The 24,341-nt window shown below is 35.3% G+C and overlaps 1 long non-coding RNA gene across 3 annotated transcripts; it reads left to right on the forward strand.

Moving 5' to 3' along the window:
• Positions 1-734: 734 nt before the first annotated feature.
• On the forward strand, positions 735-24,157 carry LOC120324283. 3 transcript variants are annotated; one of them, XR_005565454.1, is made up of 6 exons: positions 735-886; positions 1,535-1,614; positions 5,535-5,603; positions 11,323-11,462; positions 15,781-16,079; positions 21,953-24,157. It is a non-coding gene; the product is annotated as an uncharacterized LOC120324283 (long non-coding RNA). The 3 variants fall into 3 exon arrangements; XR_005565450.1 differs by lacking the exon at positions 21,953-24,157 and having other exon boundaries at positions 15,781-16,849; XR_005565451.1 differs by lacking the exons at positions 5,535-5,603; positions 21,953-24,157 and having other exon boundaries at positions 15,781-16,849.
• Positions 24,158-24,341: the final 184 nt, after the last annotated feature.

Raw genomic sequence — 24,341 nt, forward strand, 5'->3', positions numbered from 1 at the left:
ACTTATACTATTGGAACATTTGAGTTTGTCAGTATTGCCTAACAAGCATACTAAATTACCTCTCACAAAAATTTTTGCCAAGATGAAAAGGTGTATCTTTTAACATAAACAAAACTATCAGGAACAGAATTTTGATAGCAGTGTTAATCTTGGCATAAAATTTCAAAGCTAAATGTTACTGAAACTTTAGGGATAAAATAACAACTGAAATTGGGTCCTGACAGAAAATTTTCACTTCTTCCAAACCAGAATTTGAGAGGGAACAGCTCCAAGTCAGAATTAAAAATGTTGATTTTGAGATGCGCTTTCTTCCTAAGGGCAGTCAGAGCCACAAACTCTCTGCATTTTCACAAACAGATCCATACTTAGCTATTGGTATATGACAGATACCACTAAGACAAACAGGTGTTTCAGGAAATTGTCATTACAGTACACCAAATTCCATGTTTCAGTTTGGCAGTTATGACAAAATTAAGAACACTTGGGTATATGCTCTGCAATGTCAGAACCCCATTCAGTTACAGTGACTAGATTTGCAGATTTTCTACCATTATTAATTTTAGTTTTAATTAGAGTCTAACTAGACTCTTCTTTTTTGTTAATTTGGCTTTTTGTGTTAAAAAGCAGATTAAAATTTTTTTTTCTCCACAAAATCACAGAATTCATGAAGCTTGAAAGAACCACTGGAGGTCATCTGGTCCAACTTCCCTGCTCAAAAAGGGCCACATAGAGCAGGATGCCCAGGACCATATCCAGATGACTTTTGAAATCTCCAAGGATGAAGATTCCACAACTTGGCAACCTGTTCTGGTGACTGAAATTAGTGAGCAATTGAGCCTTGTAAATCGTGTTTGAAAGTGCTGGATGAACTCAAGGATCCAAACCTGTAAGTGCCCTAAACTTATTTTATTTTAATGTCCCACTGTATTTTATTTGTGGAGAGTTCTCATGAATGTAGATCCACTGAGGACCTGATCACATAAATAGTGTTTCTTTGTGTGCTTCCCTTTTACTAATGAAGCGTTTCAAACAACATCCTGACTCTATTATCTGAGATTTGGGTATAGAAGGAAAGCTGGAAGAGATGTTGTAGAATTGCTTCCTGTGTCTCACTTAAAGATGTCACAGTGTGTTGACCATGCACAATGCCAAACAGCATTCTCAAACCTGGTCATTAATAAGCATTCCTGAGAAAGGGAGTGCAGCTGTCTAAGAATATGTAACAGGATTGGTCTTAGTCAGGTACAGATGACACAATTTTTCCACATGAATGTGATTCATCTCTTGAATTGGTTAATTTTAGTCACTTCTGAGAGAATTTTAAATTTTCTAAATATATATTTTTTTTAATTTTATTTGTCAATTACCTTAAGAACTTTCTTAAGAAAATAATTAAAAGAAAAATAACGTTTTGACCATAGATAGATTTTAGAAATGTTGACGAGTTAATTCAGATTTATTCTATACATTCTGTATAGGAACTGTAAAAGAGAGAGATGTGTTTGCAATCAAGACTGTTTTCTACCCCGCCTAGGTTTGACCAAGGGGATTTTCAAATGATTTTTATTTTCGGTAAACACAGGAGAACAGGAGAAATGCGAGAAGGGACGGATGGTAAGTTTATTCTTGTAAAAGATAGAGAAGTGATATTTGTTGAGTGAGTACACTGTTCAGATTCACAGAGAGAGTATGCCCTCAATTTCACTGCACTCTACCAATGTTCATTCAACTGACGAAGTTTGCAGCTCAAAGGGCAGCCTACACTTTGTTCTAAGTTCCTGCTGGAATGGAAAACCTGACAGGGGGAAACTTGCACAAAGGATATTGTGCTGTTAAAGTTTGTTCAAAGTGACAGTTGTCAGATCTCTTTGAAATGAAATTGAAAAGGAAAAACCAATTTTCTCTGAGAACAAAGTTCAGCTCATTTGGTGTGCCTTACATGTCTAATTTCCTTCCCTGTAAAAGAAATTTTGACTAGGTCTATTTGAAAATGTAGTTTATACTAGTACAGGCATAACTTAGAAAGTTTAATTCTAACTAACATAATATTTACAGACAGTAGGTAAAAATGATTTTTTTCTGTTTAGAACAACATAAATGTCAAATTGTGCTAAAAGGATTAAATGTTTGTATTTTGTCTGACCAAATGTGTTTTTTAAGGCTTTGAATTAAGATAGACAACATGATTCTTAATGACTTTTTAATTCACTTTTTCAGTAATGAATAAATAGTGAGATTTCAGGAATGAGTTGAGCTCCTAGGAAACAAGTTACTTAGAAAAAATTCAAGTATCAAAAGAAGATAAGCAGTAAATTCAAATCCACTACATATTTTTAGAGATTTCCAATATATATTAATTTGATTTTTAATAAGATTGTAATAAAATATAAATACATAATATAATAAAAAGGTTTATTACTTATAAAATTCTATGACCACGGAATCACCAAATATGTTGAGTTGGAAGGCACCCACAAGGATCATCGAATCAAACTCCTGATTCTGCACAGGACCATCCCCAAGAGTCACACCATGTGGTCGAGAGTATCAACCAAACACTTCTTGAATTCTGTCAGGCTTGGTGCTGTGACCACTTACCACTTACCAGGGGAGTCTGTTCCAGTGCCCAACCAGCTTCTGGATGAAGAATCTTTTCCTAATATCCAACCTAAACCTCCCTGACACAACCTCAGGCCATTCCCTTGGGTCCTGCCACTTGTCACCACAGAGAAGAGATCAATGTCTAGCTCTCCTCTTCCCATCACGAAGAAGTTGTAGACTACAATGAGGTCTCCCCTCAGTCTCCTCTTCTCCAGGCTGAACACACTAAATGACCTCAGCCATTCCTCACATGGCTTCCCCTCAAGGTCCTTCACTATCTTTGTTGCTCTACTTTGGACTCTCTCTAATAACTTAATATCTTTCTTATATTGTGGTGCCCAAAACTGCACACAATATTCAAGGTTAGGCCACACCAGCGCAGAGCAGAGTGGGACAGTTACTGCCTGATGCCCCCCAGTACATGGTTGGCCCCCCTGAATGCCAGGGAACTGCTGACTCCTGTTCAGCTTGCTGGGGGTCAACCAGGACCCTCAAGTCCCTTTCTGTGGCACTGCTTTCCAGCATCTCATTCCCCAGTCTGTACGTACATCCAGGGTTACTCCCTCCCAGGTGCAGAATTTGGCACTTCTCGTTGTTGAATGTCATATGGTTGGTGATTGCCCAGCCCTCTAATTTCTCAAAGTCTCCCTGCAGGGCTTCCTTGCCTTCGAGGGAGTCAACAACTGCTCTGAGTTTTGTGTCATCTGCAAACTTGCTTAATATCCTTTCTAGTCCTTGGGTCCAAGTAATTTACGAAGATTTTGAAGAGCACAGGGCCTAAAACAGATGTGTATGATTATAATTATGAAATCATAAGTTGATAAAAACAACACCTACTTTATGAAAGGATTGAATATTTGGATAGAGCAGACATTTGTATGTATTGAAAAATTAATTCAAAATATACAATGTTTATGTTTCACAGTGTGTTAGAAGAGATAGCTAACTATCTAGCAGTCTGCAAGATATTTCTATTTCTCCCTGTTTTTTATTGAAAGGGGTTTATCCACTGTGGTACTTGTAAACACATAATGTACAAATGTAAAAATGGCATATTTGATCTCAGGACTAGATTCTTGAAATATATTTATTACCTACTTTAAGAGCAACATGTCTCTGTGACTCTATATGTATCAAAACCCTTCTGTATAAGTAGAATGCCTATACTCAAGAAAGACCGTCTCAATCCATATATCCATTGAGAGCATTTTTAGAAAGGGCAGTGACTCAACTGGTTTGGAAAAATCAGGTTGGCTATGCTAGTAAATACTCCTTATCAATTATAACCAGGTTAATAACCTATTTTATCACAGCTGTATAGTAACCTGGGTCAGTTTTCCAGTTTAACATTATCCTTCAATGCTATGCTGAGTCAGTCTGCTCTGAGCTGTTTCAGTCAATACCTGATCAGTGTGATCAGCTACTGGATCTAGGGAGTTGTCCACACTACAGCTTAAAAAGTAATTAATAATGCTTTGATGCATGAAATCTAATTATCTAACTGAAATTAAATTTGTTGTGGCAGGACTAATTTTGCAAGATTTGAGCTGTGGAGAGATGATACTCAAAAGAATCATGGAATGGTGTCTGTGAGAAGCTTACTTTTCTGTCTCAACACAGTTTGTATGCAGATAATTGTATAGTACCTGTATCTAGATAAGGCCTTGATTCAGATGCATTTTGACTCTGTTTAAGTATCTGTTGCTTTGCCTAAAATCAAACACAAGTGTTAACTCAGAGTAACATTTGGGAAAACACTTGAAATTGGACTTCCCCCCTTTTTTTTTTAAAGTACATAACAGATAATGAGAGCAAACAATCTTTAAAGCTTTATTCTTTATTGTTTAAAAAGATAAGCAGACGTGGTAAGTCCAGATAAAAGAAATATATATTGGAATGTTCATGATATGTGTAACACAGATATTGATAGCAGAGCCACAGAAATGACGAAACAATATTATCATCTGGGTGAAATAGTTGAACTCAGGTGAAAAGCTGCATTCAGAAACAGTGGTTATTTAGAAGTAGAAATAGGCATCATTGGCTTACTATCACTTTTCAAAACAGTACTTTTTCCTTCAACCCTGAAAAACTATCTGCAGAATAATTGTCTTTTGTTCTGTTTTCTGATAATGATAATGGTGTGGCATCATTAGAAGTGAAAACTCTTCCCATTGAAGAGTGATAACACATCCTGGAAGGTTAACAGAACACACATATGCATTCCAAGTCTTAGGATGTTGGTTCCACCTGCATCTGAGAAAGGAATGTGCTGAGTCATGCACATCAATGGACAAACACATTTAATTTTTATTGAAGGTACACTTTATTTTGGTAAAATGCTGCTGAGAGCTGAGAATTTTCTCTTTTTTTTTCCCTAGTCTGTCCTGAAGCTAAGCATATTAACAGCCTGGTTTGCTGCCAGAAGCAGAAAGTGACGTTTGGCTCAACCTCTTTCCAATGGGTGAATCACTGCCAGTTCACATCATGTTTTGCATTGCTGCAAAAACATCAACAGACTGGCATAACAGAAGTCGATTAAGCTTCTGTTTAGTTTGCAGATTGGCAAACAGATGAGTATCACTGGTATTTCAATTATTGGTGAGCCACTGGTCTCTTCTGGGTATGAAAGAAACTGAAATACGTTCAGTCCTGGAAACCTCAACAGTATTATAACATTTGTTCTGAATTGCTCCTTCTGTGACAGAATTTCTGATGAAAATGGAGTTCAGAAAATATCAACATACTATGATTGTGTTACTGTAACATGTCAGGTAGTCATAAGGCTGGAAAAAATTAAGCCATTTCAATCACAGAATTTTCTCCTTGTTAGAAACTGTGTATTTTTAGAGAGGAGAGATATGTGTACATTTATAATGGAGCACTTTGAAAAGATGCATTTTTGAGGTTAATTTTGTGCAATTAAATTTCAGGTAAAGATGTGGTTTAAACCTGAGTTTGCCTGGATGAATTTGATACCCTGACAGTAAAAGAAAAAGAAAGTAAGCCAGCACAATTTCTTGCTTCATCTGTAAATCTTATTTGAGGTTCATGTTTGTGGGGAAAGAAAAAGTCAATCCAATGTTACAGGTAAAGCATTCTTTGGTATGATAGGCTTACATGGTTATGTCTACCTGGTTTCAATCGACAGAAATAGCTGGTGCATTTCTCCATTCATGTTTAATATTGCAAAAAATAATTTGTTTAAGCAGTAGGTCAGCTAATAGGTAATCTCCTTGTCAAAGAAGGGATGATACAGGGCTGTGATGTGGTGAAACTGAAGGTGGTATTCCTCAGAAGAAAGGAGGGGAATAACCTATGGAGGTAAGGACTGAGTGTGAACATACCTGTGGCACTTCAGGGTGTTACACAAACTGCTGATTTGACAACAGGCTGAAAAAGAGCAGCTATGTTTGCTTTTATAGATGATAATGTCAACAAGGTTCAAAAGAGGGTGGGGATGAAATGAAACTGTTCTTTGACATATATGTACTTGATAAATACAAAAAGAAGTGTCTTGTATTTTCATTAGATATTGAATTTCATGAAGTACCAACAGAATAGGTTTACTTGGGCTTCTTTTGGGTAGGGGGTTTATATTTTTCAGCCTTCACAAAATAGTCATTTACAAAACAGTCTTTTATCACCCTTAGCACTGAATGGTATCACCAAATGGCATAAATTAAGTTTTCTGTATGCTCAGCACATTAATATTTTACATTCAAATTTAACATGCTTTTCTTTTTTCATTTTTTACTCAAGATTAACAACCTGCCTGAGTTTATTTTATTGCATGCTATTTCAGTTTTCTGTAAGCTTCTCTCCTAGGTTTAAAACCTAAGATCTTTTCTGCAATGTTTTCTTAATTGGAAGGGTTTAGTTCATTTTCCATCAGAAAATTTGTCTTTAAGCATCAGATTAGCCATTAAGCATGACATGTTTCAAAGAATTATAAGTATTAGTTAATGAATTTGCTCAACTATATAAGCAATATTTTTTCCTGAAGACTTTAGAATTACTGAGGAGCTATTAAAAGGGGCTGGGGGAGCAAACACTCCAGTCTTTTCACACGAAATATTGCACAATGGTCTCTTTAGTAAACTTTTACTTTTACTATTGAAATAATAGAACAAATACTAAACCATGAAGACCTAATAAAAAAACAGAGGAAATTTTTTCATTGATTTATGTTGAGTTTACAGTAGCTTGTCTATGCTAGTATACCTATCTAGGAGAAGAAACAAAAAAAGCAAGTAAAATGGACTCATGGAAAGATCTTGTCAGTCACTCAGCATTTTAAATTGAATAAAAGAGAGAGTATATGACAGAAAGCAGTTTCAGATAGTTAAGTGAAGATCTAGACACATATCTGGATTTGTGATACCAATTTTCTCTCATTTTTTATGTAAAATATTACAAAGAACATTATAACGGGTAAAAAGTGAACATGTAGAAAAAAATCACTATTAAATTGCAAGGCTACATTTATTGGGATACAGTAGATAGTTAAATTAGGCCTTTCTTTAATGGATTTAATGGATTAATGATGTTGAAGAGGAAATACATGAACTAATTACATCATAACCTGATGATAAATTGAGGACAGAGAAACATAGTGAAATGAGAGTCAGAGGTTTTTTTAGAGAAACCAAAATAGTTAGTACAGAGTAAATATGCATGCTCAGTATGAAGCACTGGGGAAAAAAACCTTGAAAATTTACAAAAGCATGATAGTTTCAGTTTAGGCCTTCCCGGAGGCCAGCTTGTAACCAGGGAAGTACCCTGTGTTCCCAGTATTCCATACGATTTTTTACAGAAGCCAGGGTATAAATAAGAAGGAGAGATGAGGATCTATCTTCTTCTCTTCCGATGGACTTGAAGAAAGCAGCTCGCGGTGGCTCCTGCAGCTGTGGGGGGTGTTGGGTCTGTGGTTGGTCGAAAGGCCACTGCCTTCTTTCTGAGTTCAGAGGGAGATGTGGTGATTGTGGAGTGGACCGAGACATTTCTGTTCTCTCAAGGAAAGTATTGAGATTTCGTTTGTTAATCCGTTATTAGTTGGGTATATCTGGGAGTTTTTTCTGGTTTTGGGTGTTGGGGGTTTCTTTCTTATGCGTATATAGTCTTTGTAATTGTGTATAAATGTAATATAAGTGTAAATATATTTATATATTGCTTTAGTTCTCTTATTTTGGTTCTCTTAGTATTTTTTTCCTCTTTTCCCTGGGTTTTTTGGGGGGAAGCTTCTGCTGTGGTGCTGGGGACTTGGCAAGGAGCCAGCTCCAAACCACCACAGCATGTAACAGAAATAAGTTTATAGTAAAACTACTCAAAGAAGCAGATTTAGTCACATGTATACAAAGGGCAGGTGATTAGTAGGATCAGATCCTTGAACTGTATCCTGTCACATAAAAATCGATGACATTAAGACCTCTTGACTTCAGTGGCAAAAGAACAGTCACATAAAATAATGTTCATAAGAAATGTGTATTTTTGACTTGGATAGGAGGTGCTGTGATATAGAAAGAATGCAATACAGTTGGTTTTCTTTACATCTCAATCTGGGTGTATACAACTGCAGAAATAATGATTGTACTTAGGAAAGGAAAACTAGGAAATAAATTATTTTTGTAGCCTTCTCCCATATGAATGTGAAGCAGAAGATCTGATTTTGAGTCACAGTTTTCAAAAGTTACTTCTAGACCCTGGGATATTGAGCTTTAGCAGCACATTTAGCCATTACTGGCATCAGAATTACAAATCTGAACACATTTTTATTGTTACATTTTCTTTCCTAAGACAAAGTTAAAGAATTGGATTTTTTCTGACACTTGTAATAGTTTTACAAAGTAAGAGTGAGGTACATTCCAAAAACACTATAAAATAAAAATTGCTTGGTTTATTTTGTAGTAGTATACACATGAAACAGTGTTCTTCCCATTGCTGACAGTGACTTTTATGTGATCTTGGTCAACGTCCATTCTTAATCTGAGTGGGCTGAAACAGACTCTTACCCATCTATTGTTCTAATTAATTTCTGTGTAAAATAAAGTTAATACTAATCTCAAAGTGCTGGTACAGATGTTTGAATTAATTTTTACAACATATCTTGTTTCTGACTCCGGTAAAATGAAGAGTTCTTTACTTTTCATCAACAAACGTTGTTCTTTGTAAACTATATAGGAAAGGGAGAGTTTAGGGCAAATGGATGGACAATTGAAAGCATATTATGGAAAAATACCAAATCATGGAGTTGTTACTTTGAAATCACAAAAAAGCTTCCCAAAGGCTTTAATTTCTGAAGAAGTTTTAGGATTGTCTTTGATGTGATTGATTTTGCTCAAAGTTCTTCTAGCAGATGACAAATGTTGTCATTATTCTTGAAAGAATAAGAGTCTGTTGATGATGAATTTTGTATCAGACTAGATTCTAAATGGTTTACTTATAAAATCAGACAAAAGACAAAGTGATACAATAGTTGCTACTATGAAGATTAAAAGTGAAATTTTAGAATGCATAAATCTTGGCAGAAATGAGGTGTTGCCTAAATGCCAATGAAAATAAACTGCACCTTAAGATCTTCACTCCATCTCCTATTTAAGTATTCTAATGTGCACTAAAAATCAGAGATTTTTAAAATTTGCTTTGAATTCAGGAGCACATTATATCTCTCTCCTTGATGTATTGATTCAGTCATAATGTACAGACTCCTGAAGTGAAGAGTGCTGACAGTTCTAAACAGCTGTGATACCCGCCCACCCGCAATTTCTAAAAACAAAAAACCCCCTCACAACCCAACAAATCCCCAGCATATTTTTGAAATTCTTTTTTGATGCCATATTTTTAAAACATAAAAATTTATTCAGCCAAATCAGTTCAGAGTCACTTTATTGTCTGATAATTCTTCTCTTTAGTGGCACCGCATATTTACAATATACAATCCCAGCATTATTTATACCTTGATGGATTTACGTCATCCTCAGTGGATTTACACCATCATATGCTTTCTGCTAGTTGTTTTCCCATTACTGCAGGTCAGATTCAGCTACCCTATAAAGCCAACAGACTTCTTTACCCAAATCCCTATCCATAAAGTCTGGCACCATTGAATAGGTTTGTCAGATATTCTTACAGATCAGCAATGAGTTTGAAATTAGAATTAAAGTGGTTTACCAGGGAAATAAAGGACATTGACTCAGCTTAAAAATAAGAAAAGATAATAGTAAATGATTAATGAACGATAGGAAAAGAAGGTCAAAACATCAGAAGTGATCCTTGCAGTGATGTAGGTTCATGGCCACTTTTGCACTCTAGAAGGCTATTTCATAGTTCTTATTCTTTAGGTAAATAGAAAGTTTCTTCCAAATCATAGACTACATTACTTCATGTTGTGTTTATGAATATATATAGTTATGTAAGTGTTGTCTATTAACTTAAATAGCCCTTTACCTTTCCGGTGTTGGACAGGGAGCTGTAAAGCTAACACTCAACATATTTTTTTCCCTTGAGGTATAATACAGTGTGGAAATGAAAACTTTTAATAGAAAGCGTGTTAGTTCATACTCAAGGTACAAAATGTGCAGTTTTTGAACCAGAAGTCAAACAACAGTTACTGAGAGACAGCACATGCACTCTGGGGACCTAAATGCATAATTTCTTTAATAATTGTATGGCAGTAAGATACATAAGATAGGTCACAGGCCAAATATATAAACAACGTAAAACTCTTATTTTACTCAGAAATAGCCTCTCTTAATATATTTGTACATTACAGTTGTAATAAGAGACTGTAATATGTTAGCTACTTCTTTCAAAGCAGTGCTCTGGATTTGAAGCCAGCTAAACTCTGTATATTGTGCTTGGAGAGACAACTGGAAGTGAGAGAACTCACGGAATGAGACAAGGACAGTTTAATAGGTAAAGAAAAAGCAGTGCTAACACATACACACAAAAAAAACAAACCAAGAAATCCATTCACTAATTCAGGCTTCATCACGCATAATGATTACTTAGGAAGAAAAACACCATAGCTCTGAGCATTCTTCCTTTCTTTCTTTCCCATGGCTTTTATTGCTGAGCACAATCTCATATGGTCTGGGACATCCCTCTGGACAGTTAGGGTCAGCTGTCCTGTCTGTGTCCCCTTTCATCTCCCAGCCTGCTCAGCGGTGGGGCAGTATGAGAAATAGAAAAGGCCTTGACCTTGTGCAAGTACTGTTCAGCAACAGATAACACACCAGTGTCTTATCAACGCCATATTCATCAGAAATCCAAATCACATCATCATACCAGCTACTGTGAAGAAAATTAACTGTATCCCAGCCCAAACCAGTACATCGAGTTAGCATTTTGAGAACCTCTGTATGATTTAAAACAAATGAAATTTAAAAATACTCAAACCAGCTACTATTACTACCACTAAACCCCTAATGATTGTTTTTCAGAAGGGTTGTTTTTAAAATGCTGCTGTAAACATCTCATGAAGTACTCCACTTTCCTGTTACAATAAATAAAACTAGAGTTAAAAAAAAAGATGGATAGAAGAGATAATGGCTTCATCAAGAATCATTAAAAAGTTAAACATCACTGTCCTGCTTTTGGTGGGGTAGAGTTAATTTTCTTCACAGTGACTAGTATGGGTCCATGTTTAGGATTTGCGCTGAACACAGTGATAATAATGAGAAGTGATAATAATACTGAGATCCTTTTGTTATTGCTGAGCAGTAGGAAGATGGGAGGAGACACAACCAGGAGAGCTGACCCCAACTGACCAAAGGAACATTCCACACCATATGACATCATGCTCAGCATATCAGACTGGGGAGAAAAAGTGGGAGAAGTTTGGAGTGACGACGTTTGTCTTCGTAAGTAACCTTTACGTGTGGGGCTCTGCTCTCCTGGAGATGACTGAGCACCTGATGGCCCATGGAAAGCAATGAATTAACTCTCTGTTTTGCCTTGCTTGCAATGGTGGTTTTTGCTTTATCTATTAGACTGTCGTTATCTCAAAGTTTTCTAGATTTTACACTTCTTATTCTCTCTGATTCCACTGTTGGGGGAGTGAGTGAGCGGCTGCATGGTGCTTGGTTGCTAACTTGTGTTAAGGTACAACAATCACAAACTAGAGTTACTAACACAATATACTTTCATGGCACCGAAGTAGACAATTAAGTACTGGAAAACAGAAGAAATCCCTGTGAAGAAATAAAAACTGAAGTGCTTGATTTCCCACATATTTAAGACAAAACTATTCCTGTCATTTACTCAGGCATTAAAAAAAAATGTTTAGAAAAACTCTCACATGTTAAAGCAAACTTTTATTGTGTCTTAATGAATGACAAAGAATGAAATGTTACCATTCCTTACCCCTCTATTAAGTCTATACTTAGAAACTTTTCCCATTGCTATCATCTTTTATCATTTACATTGAGGAAGTTGGCAAGAGCTATCAAAAATCAAGTAGTGTAACTTGAATGCCAACTTCATAAAGTAATCAGGGTCTAGTGGGATATATAATAAAATATGCCAGACTGTGTCATTATAATGCAATTTTGAAAGAATTATACATATTCATTCTTCTCATTTAGCAGCTGAATCACAACAAGCAGGTGAGAACATCTATACGATACATCAAGTAAGACAGCTGCCATTATGAACAAAACATAAAAGAGTGTGACAGAGTTGAGAAATGGAAGGAATGCTCTGTTCATACCTTGCAGGCATTGTTATTCCTTGATAGAGAAATGAAGCTTGCTGGGGAGAAGGGTATGTCTTGTTGTCATTGTAGGTAACATTTCTGTGACAAATTGCAAGATGTATTTCTTAATAAAATTCCCAGTAAGTTATTTAAAGGTATTCTTAGTGCAAGGAAACTGCCAAGTTCTTCTCATCTCTTTTGTTACATACCCAATTTTTTATTTTTCTTTCTCTAAAATGAAGGCTAGACTCATCACTAATGAACTCCAAAAACATGACTTCCTGTTGCAATAATGAAAAATATAATTATACCATGACATTACTAAGTGACAAAATAATCAACTCCCTTTCCCATTTCTACAATGTGTTTTTGGATTGCAAAATGTTTCTTTATGTCTGTAAAACAAATAAGCAAAAAGCCCTTTCTGAACTCTGACTTTCCCTTTCTTCTTCAAAGTTTCACAATGCAATACTGACAAGTTGCTGTCTCTTGTCCTTCAAACTACAATCATTCTCCGACAAATTATATCCAAACAGATTACAAAACAGATATGCTTTTTAGGAATTAAGACTTGATGCTTTGTAACAAGATTATATTAAAATGAGAAACGTACGCAAAGGTATGTCAAATATTCTAGAAAAAGCAAACACATTTTTTAATCTGGGCCATATTTTCAATAGCAGATATTCTGGAATAAAGAAGTACTTACATGGTCAAAATGACAAGGACAGCATCTAGACCTCTGCTGGCTTTTCTTTCTGCACTATCACATTAGTTAAATCGTAAAATTAGCTAAGAAGTTAAGTTGTAAAATTTTGTTTGGGATTATTCATATTTCTTCAAGAGGAGAACAACATTAGATGTTGTTGTCCATCTGAAACATGGATAAATCTTGAATAATCTACAAAATCTGATTCGACACAAAAATATGTATTATTAACATTTGGATGATGAATTATAATCAGTGATCACTGAAACTTATTTTAATCTTTTTTTCTTCCAATATTAAAAATAAGTTGGTGTATGTTTATACACAAACCTACCTATTAGCTTTCAACACCATTACTAAAGCAGAAGTTTAAGCGACTGTGAAAGACTGTGAAAAGGCTTTCATGGACATTTAGTGGTAAGAGGTATAAAAACTAAAATACCTTTTAATTTGGCATAAAACACCATTAACAGCATCTTTTCAAAACAGAAGAGTGCAGTGGGATACATCCTTCAGCAGCGTTTACAACACATAGGTTTTCTGAAAACTAAGGTCTGAAAATAAATATGAATTTAAGATCTTACTCTATGTTCTTGATATTATCACCTAAGATTTCCCTCTTCAGTAAAAGTCAATTTTTTTCTGTCTTGATCTATAATTAATTTTCTTTGGATGGAAACATTCGCGTTTCTTTCCATCTTGTTTCTTATCTTCCCGAATCATAAGTGCAGATCAGTACAACTTGCCCGTTATGTTTGTTGTGTCTTAAATTTTGCATTCTTTACATTAATGACAGACAATCTTAAGCATCAAATCCGATTGCATACTGACCATATTTGGTCTTTAGGATTAAGTGGCAATTATAAGATCTACAAACAACAGATGGGTAGAAGAATTTGAATTCTTTTGCCAAACCAGATATGTGCTGAGAATTTTGGCAAGCCTATGAACTGTTTGAATGGATAATGAAAATACTGGGCAAGGGATAAATGAAACAAAATACTGTGAGATAAAACAACCTACTCAGTATGTGTTTCTGTCGTGAAGAAAAACAAAACAAAAGCAGTATTGAAAGTAATTGCATAAAATATAGGGTCCTGAAAGGACTCAATATTTCAGGGCATTGTGGTAAAATTTCCAGATGCTAAGGCAGGGGAGTGTAAAACTTATCATAGATTCATAGAATCATTTAGGTTGAAAAAGATCCTTATGGTTAACTCATACAGTAAACCTAACACTACCAAGTCCACCATTAATACCTACATAGAAAATGACTGACATATATGTGTCCCACTTAACTGTTACTACATAATAGTGCACATGAACACGTAATGGAAGTCTGTGGGTAGCTCAAGTTCAAAACTGTCTTTGAAAGAAAAATAGTGTGTTTCTGTTTATGCATGACAGACACAAAATTAAATCACCTTGATTTTCTGAAACAGTCAAGAATGTATCGGTTACTGACGATTCATTTCTATATTTCTTTTATATGCTTATAGCATTTAGTAGATAGAAATATTCCTAATTTAGTATATTTTATTCCTTTTTCCTGCCACTGATTTTTAAGTGTGCTCTCAGTTGTTCTCCAGTATCTATCAAATACTTTGTCTTTATATAGCAGTTATAGACTTTGTTAGATCAATTTTAGTTAGTCCCAACATTTTTCCTTCTTTTGACATCAAATTTTCTTCTTTATTTCTACAGTTTTCAGTTAAAAATACACATGGTTACTGAAAAGAATAATTCCTAATATGCAGGGCTGTAGCATAAGGATAAACAACAGTTAATTAGGACACAGTCATTTAGATGATCCTTTTATCACTCTTTCAGCATGAACAGTAATGAATTAGTTACAAACATTAAAATTATAAAATGACAGCTGATATGTTAATGGAATTTTTCAAGTGTTTGCATGCATGAGTTACACATTTATTTTCACTGTGTTTATGTTTTCTATGGCTCTTTGATTTGGTAGAATAATTTAGTTTGTAAATAAAACCTTAATTTTTAGTGTTATTTTGGAATTATGGCAGTTCTATCCACTTGGTACTTCATAAGTCTCAAAGTAAGGATCTGTGGAATATATTTAAATCTCTGTCTGCCCTTTTGACATTTTGATTGCACTAATGCAAAGTCAATATGTCTCATCATAGAAACTATCTGATAGTTTTCTCAAATCAGTAATTTATCACATACACTCTACCTATTCAGATTAGTACACTTATTGTATGCATTATTGTATACATATGCATGTATACATTTTTGTAGGTGTTGGCAATTTGTGGAATATTTCTGTAAACTCATTACTGGGAACACTGTACACATGTCAGTCAAATGCTACACTCCTCAAATCAGCCTCTGGATTGCATGAAAATTTTAAGACTAAAGACTTCACAGTTAAAGTTTAGTAATTCTGCACTTCAAGAATGACCACTGTTAAGTATTTTCAGTGCATATCAGGTGTGTAGATTTAAAGGAGAAAATATAGCTGCTTATTATAACATTTGTATCTACAACTTACTATTATATTTTCTATTATAGTAAGAGTCTCTGGATTAATTTGAAGAACTGGAATGAATCAGGACAGTATGTCTTTTCAGTCCTTGACATAACAGCAGGTAAAAATAAAGGACTCCAAAAGTTCCCATTTGGCAGGAAGCATATGAGCAAATATTCTGGATATATTTTTACAATGGTTCAATTATTTATTATAATAATTTATTTCCTCTTCTGATTTCCATATATTGTATCACCTTGGACTTATCTCATTCTGCAGCTGGAGAAGACAGGAAGGCCAAGAGTTCGCTTGAAAGGAAACCAGAAGAAAACTGAAACCTGATCTATGGTCTCCTTATCCCCTGCTAGAATATATGGCCACCACAGCTGAACTGGTCATCTTGGCATCTTCCCAAACAAGTTAGAGACTTATGAACTAAATGTCTCTGTACTTAAACCCTTTAAGGACTTTTATCGCTAGAGGTGTTCGGACCTTGTTTTTATGGGCAAGGAACTGAAGAGCATCAACAACCATTTTCACGCAAAGATATGGCCTCCATTAAAGAACTCTGGCTGCTGGTAAATATATTCCAAAGGGAATTACTGGCTATAAACCTAATGCAAGAAAGACAAAAGTTAATAATGAAACAAAGTAACAAAATAAAATAAAGCTGAAATTAGTTTCAGACCATGATTGAAGATATCTACATGAATAAGATAAATTAAACAGTTGGTATGGACCTATTCATGTCATATATTGTAGTAAATATGTATTCTGAATGGCTCTTGTGCCTCTAAACTGTTTTCTGGACTGATTATCCAATTCTGTCACAAAAAATAATAGATTGGCTTCTCTTTTATTAGGCAGATCTATCTTTTCTAGATTAAATGGAATTGTACGTGTTGAACACTAGTGCAGAACTCACAGTATCTTCTGGGGCCAAAGATTGCATTTCGAAAAAAGAAAAATACACTTTCATTAGAAAAGGACAAGATTCCTTCAAGAAAGTATGAACAAAAGAATGTCTCAGTCAATGTCCTGTATAACTAGAAAAATCATGCATTTTTTCCTTTGTTCAGCCACGTACTTGGTCAGAATCCTATTGGAAATATCTATGGTAATTTATTTCTCTTCACCAAACTAGTCATAATCGCATCAGTGCAGAAAACGGCGATTTGTGGTATTGAGTTGAAAACAACAATTTAACACCTACCCGTAAGTTGCTGTCAGGGAGCTAAAGAAGTCAGGAACATCAGGAACATTATATTTTTAACAAGTTGAGAAGTTTATTTTGCTGAGAAGCAGCTCATGCCTTCCAAGACTATAATAAAAAATTTGACTGACTTCAGTATTTCTCTTCTTTTCCTTATTGAGCCTATAGTTGTTTTAAGGGAAAAGAGTATCTTACACTAGTTCTGACTGATCAACTCATCAATTTCAGATATACCATATTCTGAAATGGAGAATAAAATAATGTAAAGATCTGAATCACCTTGGAGATAGATCATATCACTGTAAAACAAATAATTTACATTTAAATAACTTATCTCCTTTTCACCTAATTTAAAAGTAATCTTTACTCTTTCTCAACTAATCCCCAAATTTATGAGCTAGTTTGATCATATTTGTGCAATAAAATTGAAAATTTTAGATAGAGCAGGTAATCAGTTTCAGTCTCCTCATCTGTGTTTCCAATCTCATTACAGATTGCAATTTTCAGTGCAGATTACATGATGACCCATCAGTGGCTTTGTTGTTTCTGAATTACTGATTCCTCGCCTATTGCCAGATAAGAACAAAGACTATGCATCAGTCTGACAGCTTGCAAACAGAAAATGGGCTTGTAGGATTGGATTTAAATCCCAGGTGTAGGGGATAATTACCACATCAGTCATGCAGTAACTGAAAAATGGTATTTCAACAAGAAAAATAGCATTCCTTTTATAGTGCCAACAGAAATAATTTTTTGAGGCTTCACACTGATTCAGTGCATCATTACATATGCACTGTACTCATTAAATGTAATGTTTGTTACAACCTTAAAAATTTATTTTTTCAGATACTTTTGTGGCTGAGTTAGCTCAAATCAAGATTTGTGAAACCTTGACAATGCTGAGGTCATTCAAAGGTATAATATACATTATACAAGTGAAACAACAGCAGAGCTAAAAACATCCAAAACCTCTTCTGCTTCAGGGAAAAAGAGAAGACTAAAGTAGAAAAGAATAAATCTTACTTTGGAAAATCCTCTGGGGTTAGACCCTTTGATGCAGGACTTTTCATTAAACTAAATTGAATGGTAATAAGATGCTATCATCATTTGTGTGGGTTTCTCTATTCTATACTTTTCAGTAAACAGGATACTGTTATCAACAATTTTATAGACCAACAAATTAAAAGCATGATAAAAATAAATCATAAACAAACTAATTCTTTAATTTCACATTATCAGAACAGAGATTTACTGTATAATTTATTTTATAGCTAAACTATGATCAATTTTACTTTATTATTTAACAGACAGTGAAGCAGTAAGCAGATTTAACAGAGTACTCTATGGGTCTAGAGAATTAGCAACTGGGAAGACACTTGTTAGTTATCTCAAATGGAAATACTTTCCCTTGAATTCCATATCAACAGTGAATGTCTGAGTTGTGCCAGATGGACCATCCGTGCTCTGGACTTCCCAGGGATATCTTTGGCAATACCCAGCTAAGGTTTATAAATGTCTTCTGCACTATTTTTCTAAGCTTATAAAGTGAGAGTTTTAAGTGTCTTGTAAGAACCACTCCTGGCTTTAGGAAGGAACAGGAATACTTGGATTATTTAAAGAAACATAAATGGATGGCTCAGTCAGTGCCATGTCTAGGTAAAAGGGTCATCTCAATGACAGAAAACATGAACATGCCATCCACAGAGCTTTTCATGTAGTTTGCCAGGTCTTGGTTTGTCTTTGGCACTCTCACAATTATGTTGGATACACACGTAACTACTGGACAAGCTATGAACAAAGGCAACAGTTTACAAACCACCACCAGCATTTTAGACACCATTATTAGGTTTATAGACAATTAGCCTGACTCCAACTTCTCTTTTTCTCTGCTAGAGAAAGAAGTTATTTCCTTTCATCCACCTAAAATTAATCTTCCTCATTGATTTGGACTTTTCAAACACAGGGAACGAGGAACCCTGGACCTACAGAATATTTCAGGGCTCAATACTTCCACCTTGAATGAGTTCCATGCAAACGATTACGGTCTCCCCAGGGTACTCTTTGTATTCAGCACTGATATTCTCATAGACGGCCTGTGCTAAACTGTCTCCAAAACTGCCTTCTACATAGGTTCAGGAAAAACACAGAAGTGCTGGAAAAAGCAATTGGGAAAGCTGGGAAGCACTGGCAAAGCTACTACACCCAGGAAAAATTTAGGATGCTTTTTCCAGTGTATTATATTCTTTAAGAGATAGGTCCATAAAGTTTTGCTCAAGGGTCTGTTTTTGTGGAAATTTGAACAAATTAAGAAGTTTCTTTTTTGCCTGGTACTGGTAATTGAGCATTGCTCATCATACCATTTAATCCTGTTTTGTGGGGAGAGGGAAGAGCTATGTCAGACATATTGATACCTCAATCTTTAAAGAGGATATAAGATTGTAAGAGAAATAAATAAGAGACTGTTTCAACATCAATTAATTCATTGTCCTGAATAAATACAACAAGGATTTGCAAGTAAGAATGCTGCCACAGAGTTCAACAGGAAGAACATAAGGTGAATGTTATTAATTTCCAAATTATTATTTATATTCGTAGCTTGCTGTAGTTTGCACTGTCTTCAGAGGAGAACTCTAACAGTCACATCTAAAGAAAATTAGTTACACATTTTGTAATAGTTTCAAAGAGTACTGGGAGAACTAGAAATGGCAGTGCTGCGATCCTTGGAATAGTAATGTATAGTTACTTGCAGATCAGGTGATAGCATTAATGCATCAATATCTTACTAAGAAAAGTGAATGCAACTAGAAATTAACATTTTGTTCTGCTCTGGAAATGCCAACTGCTGTAATGCCAGGGAGAATGGAACTTAAACGCATGAGTGCTATCGTGACTTACATGTAATAGATAAATTGCAGAGTCAATAAAAAGCAGATTTAGGGGTTATAGAATATTTTTCAATTGTAGAGTATTTCAGAGACAAATGTATTCTATACCTATCTTTTTTAGTTTTCATGGAGTTTTTTTACCTCAAGTATCTTAGTTATTTTGAGTTCTCTTTGTTCTACATGAAGTATATTTTTAAAATTTAGCATTAAAAAGACAGTCATGTCCTTGTTGAAATCTTCAGTTATTTGAACTGTGCAACTACTGCATCAATCTTCATGTATATGTTCTGAAGCACTGGCTATTATGGAGGGTAGCATTAACACTATATGATTATAATATGTCTTGCAAATCTATCTTGCAAATATTCAATGACATGAATATTACATCTCTGGTATAAGAATGACAAAGATTTACATTTTTATTTCTTCCTAAGATTATTTTTTTTCTTTCATTCTTTTGTTTGTATCCTAAGACACAAATTATCAGACAGTCAGTTAACTTGAACACAACAAATATAAGGACAGCAAACAGGTAAATGGGCATGCAAAACACTAATTTACACTTGCAAAACAGGTAATTTCACACACTGGTGGTAGCCTGCACATACAATTATTCAGTTGTTCATGCATATGCATGGATTCAGCACAATTACCTTTTTACATAAGTGCATATATTTCACAGGCACAGTTTAGTCACTGATATTTAGTCATCATGATTTATGTGCATGTTTAAATCCTGCTGTGTTCATTCAGAATAGAATATAGGTTCATGATCCCTTTGCATAAGGCAGCTCTATCATATCAGTAAATTCTGGTCTGCCGAGAAATACAGCTTGAACAAACATCAAGGTTCAGAGCATTCCATACCACTCAATCTCTTTCTTTTCAGTAGCAAATCTCATTTTCACAGAACATGCATCTCCCTCTTCTTCACACATTTGACTTTCAGTATTTTCAAAGAAAATATATGACACAAAACCACAAGATGTGATGGGGTAACAAATAAAACGTTTAAAACATGTCATAATGTGATTTTCACTCTATGGCATTTTTAAAATAAGACCAAGTCTGTTTATATCCAAATGTTTGCATCAAGTCTTATTAAAAAAAAAAACACAGCAAAAGGACCTCTAATTCTCTTTCTTGTTTTATGAGTCCACAAAAAATTGATTTTAAAAATTTGTGTTCCTGAGACTTCTTTTTTTCCCAGACTGAACTAGGCCCAGAAGACCAATTGAAAGAAGAAAAGAAATCCTTGGCTTTAAGTAGTATGCACACTCTTGTCTGTTTGCCCTTGTCTTAACTTTAGCTATAACTAGAAGAAATATAACACCATTAAAAACAATAACAGAAGTTCTTGGTGCCAATCAATATCTGATCTCTTCCTTATTTGGGGATGTATAGCATGAAGCAGTAAAATAGGCAGACAGATATAAATTCCAAACACTAATCCCAAACCCCAACCTTGTTTTATAGTTAGAAAACTCATTAGTAGAACAATAGAAAATGTAAGTCCTTGGCTTCAGCTGACAACAGCATTCTTTCTGATATAAGCTAATATCTTTTCTCATTTATTTTGTGTAAAAGAGGCTTTTAATTTTATCTATGTGTTAGGATTAGGTTTGGTGCTACAGTATGGATTGGAAATCCAGAACTTCAAATGACCAGTTTACCAGTTTATTCTGGATGCTGCCATGACCTCAAAGATATGGCAAACAGAAAACACCTTTTTAAATGAAAAGTGTTGTAAGACACACATTCCTGAATGCTACAGAGCCTGCAGCACTGAGAAAAAAGCTGGTGATAATGTGGTCAATTTTGTTGTTTGGGTTTTTTTTTCAGTTGGAGTTGGTTTCTCCTGTTGGATTAATGTTAGGGTTTGTTTGGAGTTTAACTTCCAGTTTTAGAAACCAAAGCATCAAGATCCGTATTTCCTTTCACTATCCCCAAGCCCTGCACAATTATAAAGAGGTCTGGTAACTTAAGATATAAATAATCTGAGTCCTTGCTTACTAAATTAATAACATAATGGCTTTGCCACAGCCTGTCAGTTTGGCATTGCTATAGCATGACTTCAAGAGTGTATGTTACATTCTCCTGGGATGTAGTATGAAAATATGAGGGAGTTTCTATGCATACAAGTCTATACATCCAAGAGAACCAAAACTAATGTAAATGTTCTGCTATTTGCTAAAAAATAATGCTATCTCCTGAATTCAATGAAACCAGATACCCTAAGCATTAAAGATGGCCTTGGAAATTCACATTTTATGATTTTATAAAGCAAACTGGGAATATTGTTAAGGTTAGGCTTTAAATTTGTTGCATCTAAACACGTTTCTTTCTTCTTCAGATAAAATGACAATCATAACACACTAAGTTCTGGAGGACTGACATCTGGCTCCTTGGCAGACACCTCAGGCAACTGCAGTAATGACTTTGGAGATGGCTGTGTATCTGTAATAGAGTTTTTTGTCTGGATTGTATTAACCTCTTACTCTCTAAGACATTTTGTCCTATAGCTCATATTGGAATTACTGAACCACTCATAACCCTGACTTACAAGTGTTTTCTTGTGTTTCAATCTGCTACTGTGTGTTGGTTTTGCTGTTTGGGTTTGCCCCCCTCCCAGGAAGCCGTAAGCATACTTTGCAAAAACTTCAAAAGGAAGATTTTGTCAACTGGAATTGTATTTTTAATGCTTGATAAAACTGAAGATTTTAGACAACACTTACTGCTTCTTAAGAAAAGGTGCTATAAAGGAAGTGCATACCTACTGAATGCTTAGAATTGAGAACTGCACCTCAAACTCATTTGTATGAAACAACGATTCTAATTATAAAAGTTAAAAAAGAAAAAATAAATATTTCTTGTAAGATGAGTGTGTATGAAAGTATAAGGGCAAGTGTAGCAGGGAAGGATGCTGAAACTGAAACCATACACTGTTGAGAGTTCAACGAAAACAATATTTATTATGAAGAGGTGACCAACAAAACGAAAACCCGAGAGAGAGGAAGGAGGAGGAAAATTAGCCCTCAGTACAGCTCCCCATCTCACCCAGACATTGCTTATGAAGTTTTTTTACTGACTCCAGAATGCCTAGAATTACCCATAGCAGAAGCTGCATTCTTGGAGTGTCGGCAGGCTCACAAGATAGCGGGCGTCCCCACAAGAGGCAACGTTGTCCTTTGATGTGAAGCTTGTGGTCACTCCCAGCACGAGCTATCTGCTTATTATGCAATTAATTGCTGACATCTACCTGGGTAGGTATGGCCAGCACTGCCCAGATAGAGGCCTTCAGTGCTTCCCCCCATTATGTAAGTGGTATCTCTCCTGAGCATGCGTGGGTACTCTGGAATGTCCCCGCATCTGCATGCTGCACCTCAGGGGGTCTTTCCTAAAAGAGTCTGGGGGCTTACTTCATCCTCCTCCTCTTCACTTTCTTCTACAAATGCCCTTGAAAGGCCATCAGCCAGCAGGAAGGTACCAATTAAATATAGTTTATACAAAATACTCCCTTCAAGGACAAAAGTTCTCGTTTATCAGTACTTGTTTTCCTCTAACTTGGCAGGAAAAGAATAAACTCTTACAGGTGGCTGGACCAACCACAAACCGAAAAATAGCAGCATCTAATTAAGTATGAATACAGCAAGCATAGCACACAGTATTTTTAACTTGGAGCTGAAACATTCTTGAATGTTTTTAGGTCAAAATATTTGCCAAATTAATAGGGAATGAATGGAAAATGTACTGTCTTCACTTTTTTGAGGTATATAGTAAAATCTGTGTGATCTATTAAATGTCAGTTAGAAGATATCTGAAATCCTGTATTTTGAAATAAAATCACTTTTTAACTCTCTTAGGTTTCATTGTAGCTGACTGATCCACGTCATGTATAAAACCTAGAAACACTGACTGGATGCATTTATTTCCTGGAGAAGAATTGTAGATACCTTGGACAGATCTTCTTAGTGTATGAGAATCATCTATATGGCATAAGAGACAACTAATTTCGTATTTACAGCCATTCTGAAATTTAAATTCTTTAACTTTCCTTGCCCATATACAACTAATGTTTCAAATGTAGTCAGCAGGTACAACCCCTAGGCAACAGTACCATCTTCTGTACTGTTTATGAGGTGATTGACCTTCAGAAACCTGAACTTTGTAGAAAGAGGCACAGCACAGCACCTATGCAGACAGATAGCAACAGACACAGTGTGATAACTAAGACACAGGACCACGAAGAGATAGCTAAATGTCTTTCTTTCGATCTAAGAAGCACTATGAAGCTAAAAAGCAATCTGCCCCCAGATTATATCTTCTAGAAATTATATGATAGCACTGTGCTTCAGCCATTTTAATTTATGAACATGAAAATTCTATTTTATCGGGGGAGAAGTGACATATTATACAACTGGTAATGCAGCTTTCTTGTTACCTTAAGACTTACACTCTCTAGGATTTCACCTTCACCAAGAAAATAGCTAGCAGAGATCACAGCACAACAGAATATGCTGAGTTGGAAGGCATCCACAGGGATCATCAAGTCCAGCCCTTAGCCCTGCACAGCACCATCCCCAAGAGTCACACCATTTGCCTCAGAGTATCATTCAAATGGTTCTTGGTCTCTGGCAGGCTTGGTGCTGTCACCATTTCTCTGGGAAGCCTGTTCCAGCACCCAACCACCTTCTGAATGAAGAACCTTTTTCTGATATCTAACCTAAACCTCCCCTGACACA

The sequence above is a fragment of the Pipra filicauda genome, unplaced genomic scaffold, assembly GCF_003945595.2.
Source record: "Pipra filicauda isolate LSUMZ 115617 unplaced genomic scaffold, ASM394559v2 scaffold11_size5308982_pilon, whole genome shotgun sequence".
Classification (NCBI taxonomy): domain Eukaryota; kingdom Metazoa; phylum Chordata; class Aves; order Passeriformes; family Pipridae; genus Pipra; species Pipra filicauda.